This window comes from Arachis stenosperma, chromosome 10 (genome assembly GCF_014773155.1).
Source record: "Arachis stenosperma cultivar V10309 chromosome 10, arast.V10309.gnm1.PFL2, whole genome shotgun sequence".
In the NCBI taxonomy this organism is placed as follows: Eukaryota; Viridiplantae; Streptophyta; class Magnoliopsida; order Fabales; family Fabaceae; genus Arachis; species Arachis stenosperma.
This window is the reverse complement of record NC_080386.1, coordinates 120,383,552-120,396,768: the sequence shown is the minus strand read 5'-3', so window position 1 is coordinate 120,396,768 and position 13,217 is coordinate 120,383,552.

Here is a 13,217-nt window from a genome sequence, read left to right as displayed (position 1 = left end):
ACTCGTTGGGAGACGACCTGGGATTCATAGTCCCAGTATTTTTATTCTAATTTTGTGACAACCCTTCTAAATTGATCAGCGGATCTTTGCTGGTTAAGAACTGTACTTGCAACATTCTTCTTACATTAATTTCTTAATCGGCCAATTTCTGCCACGTCATAACTCCATCTATAGGCCACATCACTGAGTTTCTTGCTGATAAAAAAAGGACCAAAATAATGCAACCCCAGCTTCTGATGTTTACACAGTGCCACGAAATGCTGGCGATACGGCTGTAACTTCATAAGCACCAAATTGCCCTCCTAAAATTCAATTTGTCGGCGATGTTTATCAGTAACATGTTTCATATACTGCTGGGAGCGTTTCAAATTAAACTTCAGCTGATCGAATAAGTGATCACGGTCCTGAAGGCACTCTTGTAAGGAAGAATTATCAGTACTAGAGAGTTCATAACGAGCTAAAGTAGGAGGGTCCCTGCCATAAAAAACTTTGAAGGGAGTCATCTTGATACTGCTGTGCCATGAGGAGTTATACCAAAACTCAGTCCACGGCAAAAACTCCAGCCAGCGCTTAGGATTCTCGAAACAAAAACAACGTAAATACATCTCCAAGGTTCGATTACAAACTTCACTCTGGCCATCAGTTTGAGGATGATAAGCTGAGCTCAATGCTAATTTAGTACCTTGGATGCGAAAGAGGTGCTGCCAAAACTTACTGATAAACACCCGATTCCTATCCGATACAATAGATTTTGGAAAACCATGCAACTTAACCACATTGTTGATAAAAGTTTCTGCAACTATCCTGCTATTAAAATCTTGTTTCAAGGGAAGGAAATGGGCGTACTTAGTCAAACGGTCAACAACCACCATGATAACTGAATAGTCAGATAAAACTAGCAGAGACAATAAAATCCATTGTAATATCTTCCCATACCAGTGAAGGGATAGGTAATGGCTTGAACAAACCGACTAGTGCCTTGTTCTCTACCTTTGCTTGTTGACAAATGCAGTAACATAAGACATACTGCCTGATATCCTTTTGCATATGGGCCAATAGAAAATGGAACAAATGCGTTTCATAGTCTTAGCGATTCCCGCATGACCACCAATTACACTATCGTGGTATTCATGGAGGATTTTCCTAATTAAAGTGCTTTTGAAAGCTACTACTAATCAGTTCTTCTACAACAAGAGGCCATTTTGACAAGAGTAATTCAAATCCTCAACCGAATTGGAGTTGCACTTTGCCAATAATATTCGGAGATCCTCATCCGCCACTAATTCTGCACGTAGTTGGTCTAGCCACTCTACTTTTGACGCAGACCAAGCCCCAAAGAAGCTGCGAGAGAGTGCATCCGCTGCAACATTTTTAGTTCCAGCCTTGTAATGGATTTCAAAATCAAACCCGAGCAATTAATGAAGCAATTTATGTTGCTCTGGTGTATGAAGATCTTGTTCTAAGAGCGCTTTCAAGCTTTGGTGATCAGTGCGCAAAATAAATCTTTTGCCTAGCAAGTAATGGCAAAACTTAGCTAAGGCCTCAGTGATGGCATAAAACTCTCTGATGTAAGCGGATTGCTTCTGTAAAGTAGGAGGTAGTTTCTTGGAAAAATAAGCAATAGGATGCTGTTGTTGAATCAAAATAGCCCCAACACCAGTACCTGAAGCGTCTGTCTCCACTTCAAAAGGACTATTAAAATTGGGCAATGCCAAGATTGGTTTGATGTATATAGCATGCTGCAGCTGTCGAAAGACTTGAGTAGCTTGCTCCAACCAATTAAACGAGTCTTTCTTAAGTAAATCAGGGAGAGAAGCTGCTAATGAGGCATACCCTTTAATAAATCATTGATAATAACCAGTAAGGCCTAAAAATCCCCGAAGCTGCTTTACACTTGCAGGTTGAGGCCATTCCAGAATTGCCTGAACCTTAGCCATTTCCATGTGAATCCCACCGCCCCTGATCCCAAATAATCGACTTCTGGGGAGCCAAAAAGGCATTTGGAAAGTTTAGCAAATAGAAACTCTTGTTACAGTAATTTTAAGACTAGTTCCAAATGCTCTAAATATTAAGTCGAAACCACTACTATAGACTAGTATATCATAAAAAAAACTAGCACAAATTTGCGCAAGTAAGGCTTGAATATATAATTCATAAGGCTCTGAAAAGTAGCAGGGGCATTGGTGAGGCCGAAGGGCATCACTAACCATTCATACATGCGTGCGAAATGCTGTCCTAAAGCGATCCTTAGGTTTGACTAAGATTTGGTGGTAACCCGAGCGAAGATCCAGTTTCAAAAAAATAGTAGTCCCAAAGAGTTCATCCAACAACTCATCAACGGTAGGAATGGGAAAGCAATCTTTGACTGTGATTGCATTTAGTGCCCGATAATCAGTGCAAAAACGCCAACTGCCATCCTTTTTCTTAACCAAAAGAATGGGAGAGAAAAAAAGGCTTTTGCTGGGTTGAATTATCCCTTCTTGCAGCATCTCAGACACTATTGTTTCAATTTATGCTTTCAAGTTGTGAGGGTAACGATAATGACGGGATTTAACTGGTGCAGCCCCTTCAATTAAAGGAATTCCATGATCTTGGGAACGTCATGGAGGAAGACCCAAAGGCTGCTCAAAAACAACAGCATATTGCTGCATCAAACTAACCAAGGCAGGGTGAAGAACTTCTGGTAACTGCAAGTGTGGCTTGACAATCCCATTCAATTGCTGAAGTTCAAGAGTAAACACTGCAGCCACTGCATCAGTGCTTACCAACCTTCATATATGATGAAATTGAGTTTGAGATGAAGGTGGACTCTTATAACCCTGTACAGTGACAAATTCCCCTTTATGCCAGAAGCGAAGAAATGAAGAATTATAGTCTACAATATGAGCCTTCAATGTTTGTAACCAAGTTGAACCAATCACCAACTCTCCCCTAGCCACATGGAGCACGTAAACCTCTGGAATGCTAACAAGGCAACCTGATAGATTAACATCCAAACTAGCAATGCGACCCTCGACCGGCAAGACTTTAAAACTGCCCACTATCACCTTAAATCCCGATGCAGGTTAAATAGGTAGATTAAAAAATTTGGCTATGTAAGGTTGAATAAAACTATCCGAACCGCCAACATCAATCAGGGCATGGACCTCTAGCCCATTAATGATGGTGTTAACACGGATCAAAGCAGGATCACTTGTACCATGCATAGCATTGTAAGATAAATGATGCTCAACTACCTGAGACTCCAAGGCCTCCAAACTGGGCTCAGATTCCAATGACTCTTGCATCCCTGTGTCCCCTCCATCTACATCATCTAACACTAGTTGCAGCTACATATACTGGCGATTCGGGCAACGGTGAGCAACTGAAAATTTTTAATCCATGCTCTCGTTTGCTCTGAATCTCCGCCGGGGACAGTTTCCGCACCGAGCTTTTCATCGGCGGTAAGGCAGGACGCTGGGGTGGAGTCAATGATGGTAGAGTATTCCGCTGAATGGGCCTATTACTCGAAATTGCAGCTGCAGGAGTCGGTTAAGGACGGGGAAAGGCCAGACCATAAGTGCTTCTCGGTACTGAAGAAAACTTGTCCTCGTAAAGTCTAGCTAATGTGACCGCACACATCAGGGAGGGAGGGCACTGTGCCTTCACCTCTCATCTAATATCAGATTTTAACCCACTAATAAAACAATCCTTCAATGCATCAGGTGGATCAATCTGTGTGCGATTAGCTAAAGCAACAAATTCATTGCAATAGTCACTCACCGTACCCAATTGTTGCAATTTGAATAATAATTTCCGTGGCAATTCATGCAGAGAAAGCCCGAATTCGAGTTTAATGGCACGCTTCAACTAATTCCATGAACGAAATCGAGCAGCGCGTTGTGGCATTTGGAACTAAGAAATCGTGGCACCGGTCATGTGAATAGCCTCGAAGCTGATTTGCTCTTCCTCAGGCACACGAAAGTAGTCAAAATACTGATCTAGAGAAAAGATCCAACCTAACGCATCAGAACCATCAAATTTAGGCAAATCAAAACCCACTCGACGCGGTTGCATAAAAGAACGCTGGTAGAATTCTGATCCTGAGTTCGAACCATGGGAGAGCTCATGCAACTCAGATCTGTGATGAGGATGGGCATGGAGAAGCTGAGTAATAGATTGTTGCAGCGCGTCAATTTTCATATTTGTCGCTTTTGATGATCGCGCGTGCTCAGCGTGAGTCTCCTCTAAAATGGATTCGAACATCTTAAAGAGTTTCTTGATGTCAGCTTCCATGCCTTTCATGTGGGTATTGTCAGCTACAGCCATGGGATGAAAGCACCAAATGATACAGGGAAGCCAATAGATTGAAGAAAGTGTAGTGTGGTATTAATATTAAGTAGGTGTATCAGTAAGCAATTCACAATATAGAAGTATGAGTATAAAGGAATTGAAGAATATGACTAGCAGAAAGAAGAAGGGTTTAAGAAGGTGCAAAAATCCCTAGCCTTAGGAAGCAGCCAGCAACCAGTAACCTGAGACAAGAATAAAGGGTGTACTGAGAAATTGAGAAGAATTAGAAAAGGGATAGAATAGGGGAAAAGAGAATAGCTACAGGGGAAGGAGAATTCATACCACAATTCACTAATGATCATAATCCTCCAGCCACTTACTATTTGTTTTCTCCCTGGTGCTCTTCCTGCTGCCCGAAATAGGTGGACCAGCTGCCACCTGTCCATGGTTTGTTACAACCCTTCCTTCCAACCCTGCCTGACTTTTGTTTATGTACTCCTTGCTTTTATTTATGTACTCCTCATTTGCTATATTCGTATCAGTAGCTCCCAAATAAGAATGCGTCATTGTCACTTTAGATCTTCAATTATGACATTGTGAAATAGAAGTTCACAAAAATTTATAAGTGCATTTTATACCCAAATAAAAAATGTGCAAATTTAAATTGATATTCCTGTTTGATAAATGGCCACTAAAATACATACACGTCAGAAGTGCAGTAGACTTATCAATTCCAAAAATAAAATTATTCAAAAAAATAGGCAAATAATATTACAAGAGGCAAATACTCTTCTGGTTGAAGAAGACATAGATATAGTAAAGATACTTAAAGTTGTCTAAAGCTCTATCATAGTTTTAAATGCCAGAAGTCATTCAAGTATTTGAAAATTATAAAATCTCAATAAACTATGTCGTTATAAATGGAATCAAAAAGTAATAATTATTAATGATATATTTGCAAACCATTTTGTATTACACATCATCCATAAAAATAAAGATCTTGAGCTAAAATCAAATATCGACAAAAAGACAATTGGTTGATATAAAAAAAAGCCTGTAGACTGAAATAGACTCACTTGTAAAATGTGAAGTCTGTGGACCTATAATTTATACACTAGAAATTGTAAAATTTTTTTAATACAAATGAATATTCATAAAAAATAAAATGAGAAAAATGAGATTGTAGCTATATTAAGCTTAGCATATGGTACAAGATTTTTTTTCATAAAATATTATATAAATTATGTAGAAATATAATTTCCTAAAGTAAATACAATTACATTGTTTATTTGACTACACTACAACATTTTGAGGTTGAGGCAACATTTAAAAAGTGTTGCCTAAAGGCTGACAAAAGGTTGCTTTTGATCTATGGCAACACTTTTGGACTTAAGGCAACATTTTTGGGTGGCGTTGTAGATGCAGCCGTTGCCTTAGATCAAGGCAAGACTTTTTTGTTTCAAAAGCAACGCTTTTGAGAGCAACACTTGGTAAGTGTTACCTTTGGTTAAAAAACAACAAACTTCAAAGGTGTGTTTGAGACAACACTTTTGCAATGTTGTCTTTTCTCATATTTTGACCACTACTAAAAAATGTTTCCTATTTGCAATAAAATTCAACCATTTTATGTGTTGTTTATAAGTTTGAATTTGTAATACTTTAAAGTGTTGCCTATTAGTTTTGAATATGCAACCTTTTAAAGCATTGCCTTTTCTTTTGAATATGCAACCTATACAAGTGTTGCCTTTTCTTTTGGATATGCAATCTATACAAGTGTTGCTTTTTCTTTTGGATATGCAACCATACAAGTATTGTCTAATATTCAAAATATGCAACTAATAAAAGGGTTGCCTTTTTGATAAAAATAAAAATTACTTTTGTAATTAAAATACAAAAAAATAAAATTTCCAATAAAATTTTTTGTTCATACATGTGTAATTATTTTAATTAATAAATAAAATTTTCACAATAGAAAAAAATTATAAAAGAGATAAAATAACTAACAATAAAATTATAATTAAAATAGATATTAAAAAGTTCAATTAGTATTTCAAATACATGTTCATCAATAATTCTCAACAAAATAATAAAATTCTTTAACAATAATTGTCATAACAAAATAGTAATTAATATTTATAAAAAAGATGTCAATCTACTTGCATATTTTATATCCATACTTGACTTTGTTGGAATAATCTGATAGTGTGTGGATCCAAAATCAGTGCCAAATGAAAGTTTTTTGGTAACATCAGAGTAATGGTATGATGAACTCAAAATCCTCTTGCCTCCACTGAGTCCAATAACTGCTGCAGTAGCCATTGTTATACTCCCCTGATAACTATGTGCGAGTAACATCAAACTTTCCTATTAAGTCAATAATTCTTAACCTATGTCAGCTGAAAATACAGGTATCAGAAAACTCCCAAATTGTTCTAAGTTCTAACCATATGATTATCCATAAAATAGCAAAACAACACTAATAGAATAAAATCAAAGGAACAAAATAATTCAGGATCCATATACTTCAATTTTTTAGTATAGAATCCATTGAAACAACTTATAAAGCTACAGCATATAAAAGCGGAAGTTTCCAAATGAAAAATAAACACATAAATGAATTGGGGGTGTAGCTAAAGTTGCATTTTAAAAAAAATTGAAACATAAAAGGTGCAATAACGGAAAATGATGCATGGTATGTGTTTGATGAAGTACCTGAGTAAACTGAGAAAAAAAATGCAATTCAGAGAATGATGATTGCTCCAAAAAGGTATTAGCTTAGTAGTTCCTATTTAGAATCATAGGATCAAAAGGAACAAGCTCACAAGAAGAGACTTCACTCACATAACTATTGGTGTGGAAGGAAATAACGTTGCTGCTATATTACATTTTTTTCTTTTTTTAATGATTATTCTTTTATTATCACTATGATATAAAATTAATTAATTTATGTTTGAGAGAAAGCAACAGAGAAATAAATGACTGAAACATAAATATAAAGGGAAAAAATGAAAAGATAAAGATATGAAACAACTCCCTTGACAATTTCTGCCATTCCTGCGAATGAAACAATAGTTACTAGAGTTTGTTGCAGTGACAACACGCATCACACCCTAACATATCCACATTATTTCAGCAATGAGAAAAAAATTTTCTTCCTCACAGTAGCACAATGCTACAAAAAATAGTAATTAAAAAAAGAAAGAAAAAAAGATGATTGATTAAAAATAGCAAGAGTGTATTGCAGAAGCCACCATGAAGTAAGATGGCAGAAGACAGAGAAAGCAAAGGCCAAAAATGTTGATAGTCCATTCCCAATAAATGAAAAATCACAAAAATTATTGATAAATCGCTATTTTACGGTTTATCTTGTGCTCAATTAAATGAATTTTATCAATCTTTCATACACTTGTTCATACAAAATGCATGGCTTTACATTCTCCTTCCTGATTTTGTGCTATGATTGAAAATGTGCTTCTTTGGCCTTATATTTGCTAATATTAATCCCCTCTTATTACCATTCAATACCGTGATATGTGTGTTAAGTGATTTCAGAGATTACAGGGCAGGAACGGCTCAGAGGATGGAAAAAAAGCATGCAAAAGTGGAAGGAATACAAGAAACTGAAGGAATTGCCAAAACTGTCAGCCTGACCTCTTAGCACTCAAACGGTCATAACTTGAGCTACAGAGATTCAAATGATGCAGTTTCAGTTGCGTTGGAAAGCTAACATCTGGGGCTTCGCAACAATATATAATTTTTCATAGCTGCCCCGAATATAGGCGGCGCGCACGCGCGAATCACGGGAACACGTGACCTGGAAAAAATGCAATCCGCGCGAACGCGTGGACGACGCTTCCGCGTGACTTTGCAGCGACCTGTACGAGCCAAAAATCGCTGTGAGTGATTTCTGGGCTGTTTTTGACCCAGTTTTTGGCCCAGAAAACACAGATTAGAGGCTATAATGTGGAAGAATGCATTCATTCATCAAAAAAGTTTCTGATAATTCATCATTTTAGGATTAGATGTAGTTTCTAGAGAGAGAGGTTCTCTCCTCTCTCTTAGGTTTTAGGATTAGGATTTCTTTTAGTCATTAGGATTGTTTCTTCATACCAGGTTCAATGTTCCTTTAATTTATTTTCTACTTTATTTATTCTATTACTTTAATTGTTATTTATCTTTCCAAATTGGCTTATGAACTTTTTCATGTTAGATTTGATTTCTTTTATTAATGCAATTTGAGGTATTTCAGATATATGATTTTTATTTAGCTTTCTGTATTCTTAGCTTTGGTTGAGTAATTATAGAATCTTGAGTTATCAAACTCTTTTGTTGATTGATAATTGGAAGTTGCTAATTGACTTGAATTCCACTAACTCTAGTCTTTCTTTGGGAATTGACTAGGACTTAAGGATTCATATTGATTTATCCACTTGACTTACCTTCATAGTTAGAGGTTGACTAAGTGGGAGCAACGAGCAATTCTCATCACAATTGATAAGGATACTAGGATAGGACTTCTAATTTTCAAACCTTGCCAAGAGTTTTCTAGCTATTGGTTTATTAATTCCTGCAATTTATTTCTCTTGTTCAAACCTTTTAAAAATCCAAAAATATTGTTTTCCATAACCAATAATAAAACACACCTCCCTGCAATTCCTTGAGAAGACGACCCGAGGTTTGAATACTTCCGTTATTTATTTTTATTGGGTTTGCTTAAGTGACAAACAAAACTTTTGTACGAAAGGATTCTCTGTTGGTTTAGGAACTAAACTTACAACGCGATTATATTTGTGAATTTCTTTACCGATAGAAAATCTGATCGTCAATTACTGCAAATTTTTTTGTTATACCTGGTCATCATTTTGGATCACGAGTTGATGAGGAAGGACGATCGTTGCCATTCGGACATTGCTTACTATTTATATCATGTGTTGATTCTTTGGCTCGTAATAAAGACGGTGCTTCATCAATATTTGTGCCAAGAGAAATCTGTTGCAAGAGAAGCTTCACAAGATTCTCCAAACTTTGGACTCTGTCTTTTGTCTCATAAAGTTCAGTTTTCATTGAACTTATAGTCTTTGCATGTTGTTGCTTAATTTTAGCAATCTTCCGTTCTTTCTGCAGAGATGTTTTTGTGATTGTCCTCCCATAACATCAAACTCTTCTTGGTTATTCTTTGCCAAATACTGTAGTAAATGCTTTCTCGGGAGTGTCTCCAGCTTCTTGGTGGCTCTTAAGTTTATTCTATTAAAAAAAACATAACGATTTTAGCTTGTGGTAGATAAGTTTATCCTATTATCATGTTCTGTAGCAGATAAGGATAATTGCTTTCGTTATTGTGACTTTGAACATTGTTAGTTTTATACAGGACAATCTGACTTAAAATGATACTGTAAATTAAGGCAGTTCTACTTCAACTTATTATGACTTACAATAACAGCTTATGTTCCTTAATCAAGCTTTTTTCCTTTTCATCCAGTTCGAGTTATGATGAACCGACTTTTGTGTGGTCTCGAATTCACAAATAAAAGCTCGTTGCAAGTATAGTTTCTAAGCCAACAAGAATCCTTTCAAACAAAAATTTGGTTGTCACAAGTACAAACCCCTAATAAAACTAATAACCGAAGTATTCAAACCTCGGATCGTCTCTCAAGGAATTGCAGGGAAGTATGTTACTATTGGTTATGAGTTTTCTGGGAAATTTGGAGTTTGTGCAATGGGCACATAAATAATTATAAATTAAAGCAATGAAAATTAACAAGAGGTTTTATGCAATTAAAATAAAAGGCCTTGACTGGGAGAAGATTAATCGGAAGTTCTATCCTTGTTGGGTTTCCCAAGATTAATAGTAATAGGTTGTTGTTTCTACTTAGTTAACCCTCAACAAATGAAGGAAAGTCAAGTAAGTTGGGAGCCAACTTCTATTCACAAGTCATAATCCTCTCCCTTAGGAAGGATTAGCGTTAGTGACTAGAGAGGCAGCCACCAATAAACTCAATTACAATTTAACTCTTGAGTCTTCCAACTCAAGCGTCTCCAAATATTAATCAACTCCAAAGTCAAGTTAAAGCATACTCCATTGACATGGATGCCATGTTCGCATTCATGTAAAGGGAGTAGAAAGAAGACGTAATAATCAAATTAATTGGAAGCAAGCAAACTGATAATGAAATTAAATGGAAAATTATTCTTTGCATTAATAAATCCTAAAAACAATCCACTTGTAAAATGCAACCAATCAAATGGGCTCAAAATCTCACTGGTTTTGTGTGTTCAAGCTCTAAAACCATGTTCCAAATTAAAATTTCTTCAAACAAGTTTAGCAAAAATTTTAATTCAAATTAGTGAAATGCTATAAAAAGTTTCTTGAAAAAGAAAATATTACTTTAACAAAGTAGTACATAAATACAAACAATCGACTACACATGCAATCTATCATGCAATGCAACAACTCAATAACTAAGAAAATTAAACATTGGTGTTGAGACAGGACAGTAACTAACCTACGGAGATCAGTATCGACCTCCCCACACTTAAAGATTGTACCGTCCTCGGTGCATGCTGAGATGCGCAAGTGGGCGGGTTGCTCCAACTGATGCTCTTTCTTTAATGGATTATACAGATGGACTTGTTGTTCACCCCATTTAAAAGCTTTTTTCCTTTTTCTTTCTTGATGGCCATCCTGAAAGAAGAGAGAAAGGAAGAAGAGTAACCCACAAACAAAGATAGAAAAACAAATAGAATATGGGTGGGGTGATACCAAATAATGAGGGTCTTAATTACATGGTAGCTACAACATGCAAGTGAGGAAACAGTAGAAGCAAATGGCATATCAATAGTGCAAAAATTGCAACAATGGAGAAGAGAGAGTGGGTTATGAAAGACGATATAAATTCATGTCAATGCAAAAGGAATACAGGTATCATAAAAGATTGGCATTGACAATTATATCCTTAATTTTATTTTATTCTATTTTTATTAGTATCCAGTCATACATTCTGCATTATCACCTGCATTTTGTATAAAAAAAGGGATCGACGCGCAAGCGTCCACGACCCGCACGTGTCGTATGTGTATACGCGAATGAACAGAGAGTTACGCGAGAGACGTGCGGGAAGGGTGCATGGCGCACAAGTCACACCACGCGTACGCGTACCGCACGTGTACGCGTCCTCTGTAGAAAGTTTAACCCACGCGTAAGCGTCAGCGACGCGTACACGTGGGCATGAAAATCGGCATAAAAGCGTGCCGGACAGAGAGTTGTTATGGTCTGGGGCTGGCACTGTGCTAGAGGCACAAAATCACCCACGCGTACGCGTCCCTGTGCGTGCGCATCCTTTCGCTTTCAGACCATCCATGCGTACGCGTAACTGACGCGTACGCGTCATATGGCTAATACAGTTTTCACGCGCATGTGTGCCTTGCGCGTGTGAGTCACGTCCTGTTTTTCATTTCTTACTTCTTTCTTCTATCCTTTCTCTATCTTTCTTCCTCCTCTCTTACTTTCTTCTTCTTCATTCCTTTAACTTCTCATCCTTATTCTCTTTTATTCTATTTTACTTAATTGTATACTTTCATTCATTGCATTTTAATCTTCTGCATGTTTTATTTTCTTTTCTAAGTTTATTATTTTACCCTTGGTGTTCATTGTTCTTATTCAACTATTACATCTTTTCTTGCATTATTTTGGTGCTTTGTGACTTATTTTTAAGAATTAGGATCACAGAAGGGTGTTTGGTAGTGGGTGGCTTGTGAGTATGGTGGTTCAAAGTTATGTTGAGAAGGGGGCTCATAGGTATAGTGTGGTGGGGGTTGATTGTCACGGAAGGGTCCACCATAACCATTGCCTTGATATGCATCACAGAATAGTTGTTGCTTGTAACACATTGGAGGAGTTTGTTGCCAAGAGGGTTGATCAAATCCTTGTGGCGCCTCCCTTCTTTGGTCATTCCAATCTTGATGCATGTTCTCATTGTAATCTCCTCTTCCTGCAACACAATGGTAACCAAACTCATAGCCAAAGAGGTGAGAGTTCATGGTAGCTGTTCCGAGGGTTACCTGAAACTGTAGGTCGATCTCGGATGAGATCTTCTGTACTGGTCAGAGCTGCTGTGTCCGACTTGTTGGACTTGGTGGTGGTGCTGATCCTTCGTCTCCGGAGGGTGGGGGTACCTGCAAGGGACTCCGATGCTTACGTTAGCAAGGGTATTAAGCATGTATTGAGTAGAATCAGAGTATGAGTTATACCTGGGTGCTCCAGTGTATTTATAATGGCGTAGAGTGACCTTCTTAGATAAGATAAGTTAGTTATCTTATCTTATCTTTATCTTATCTTCAAGTGAGGTCATCTTATCTTTAAGGAAACCACCCTTCTTTCTGTAGGCTTGGGCTACCTTTGGATTCGGGTCGTGTTCCTCTGTTTGGGCCCTTTATTGAGCTTTCTTTTGATTTGGCCGAGCTCTTTGAGAAGACGTCGGGTCATCCTGACCTGAAGAGGTGGGTCGCTTTGTCTGTAGAACATCCCGGGTCGGACAGCTCGACCCAGGGTATGAACAGTAGCTAAAGAAAATAAAAACAAAAACTAGTAAAAATAAGCAGCTAATTCCTAAACTAACAAAAACTAACAAACAAGCAAAAAGCAAATATGGAAAGCAAATATTTACAATAACCAATAATAAGGCACACGTTTGCAACTCCCCGGCAACGGCGCCATTTTGATGAACGGACTTTTGTGTGGTCTAGAATTCATAAATAAAAGCTCGTTGCAGGTATAGTTTTTAAACCAACAAGAATCCTTTCATACAAAAATTTGGTTGTCACAAGTACAAACCCCTAATAAAACTAATAACCGAAGTATTCAAACCTCAAGTCGTCTCTCAAGGAATTGCAGGGAAGTGTGTTACTATTGGTTATGAGTTTTCTGGGAAATTTGGAGTTTGGGAAAT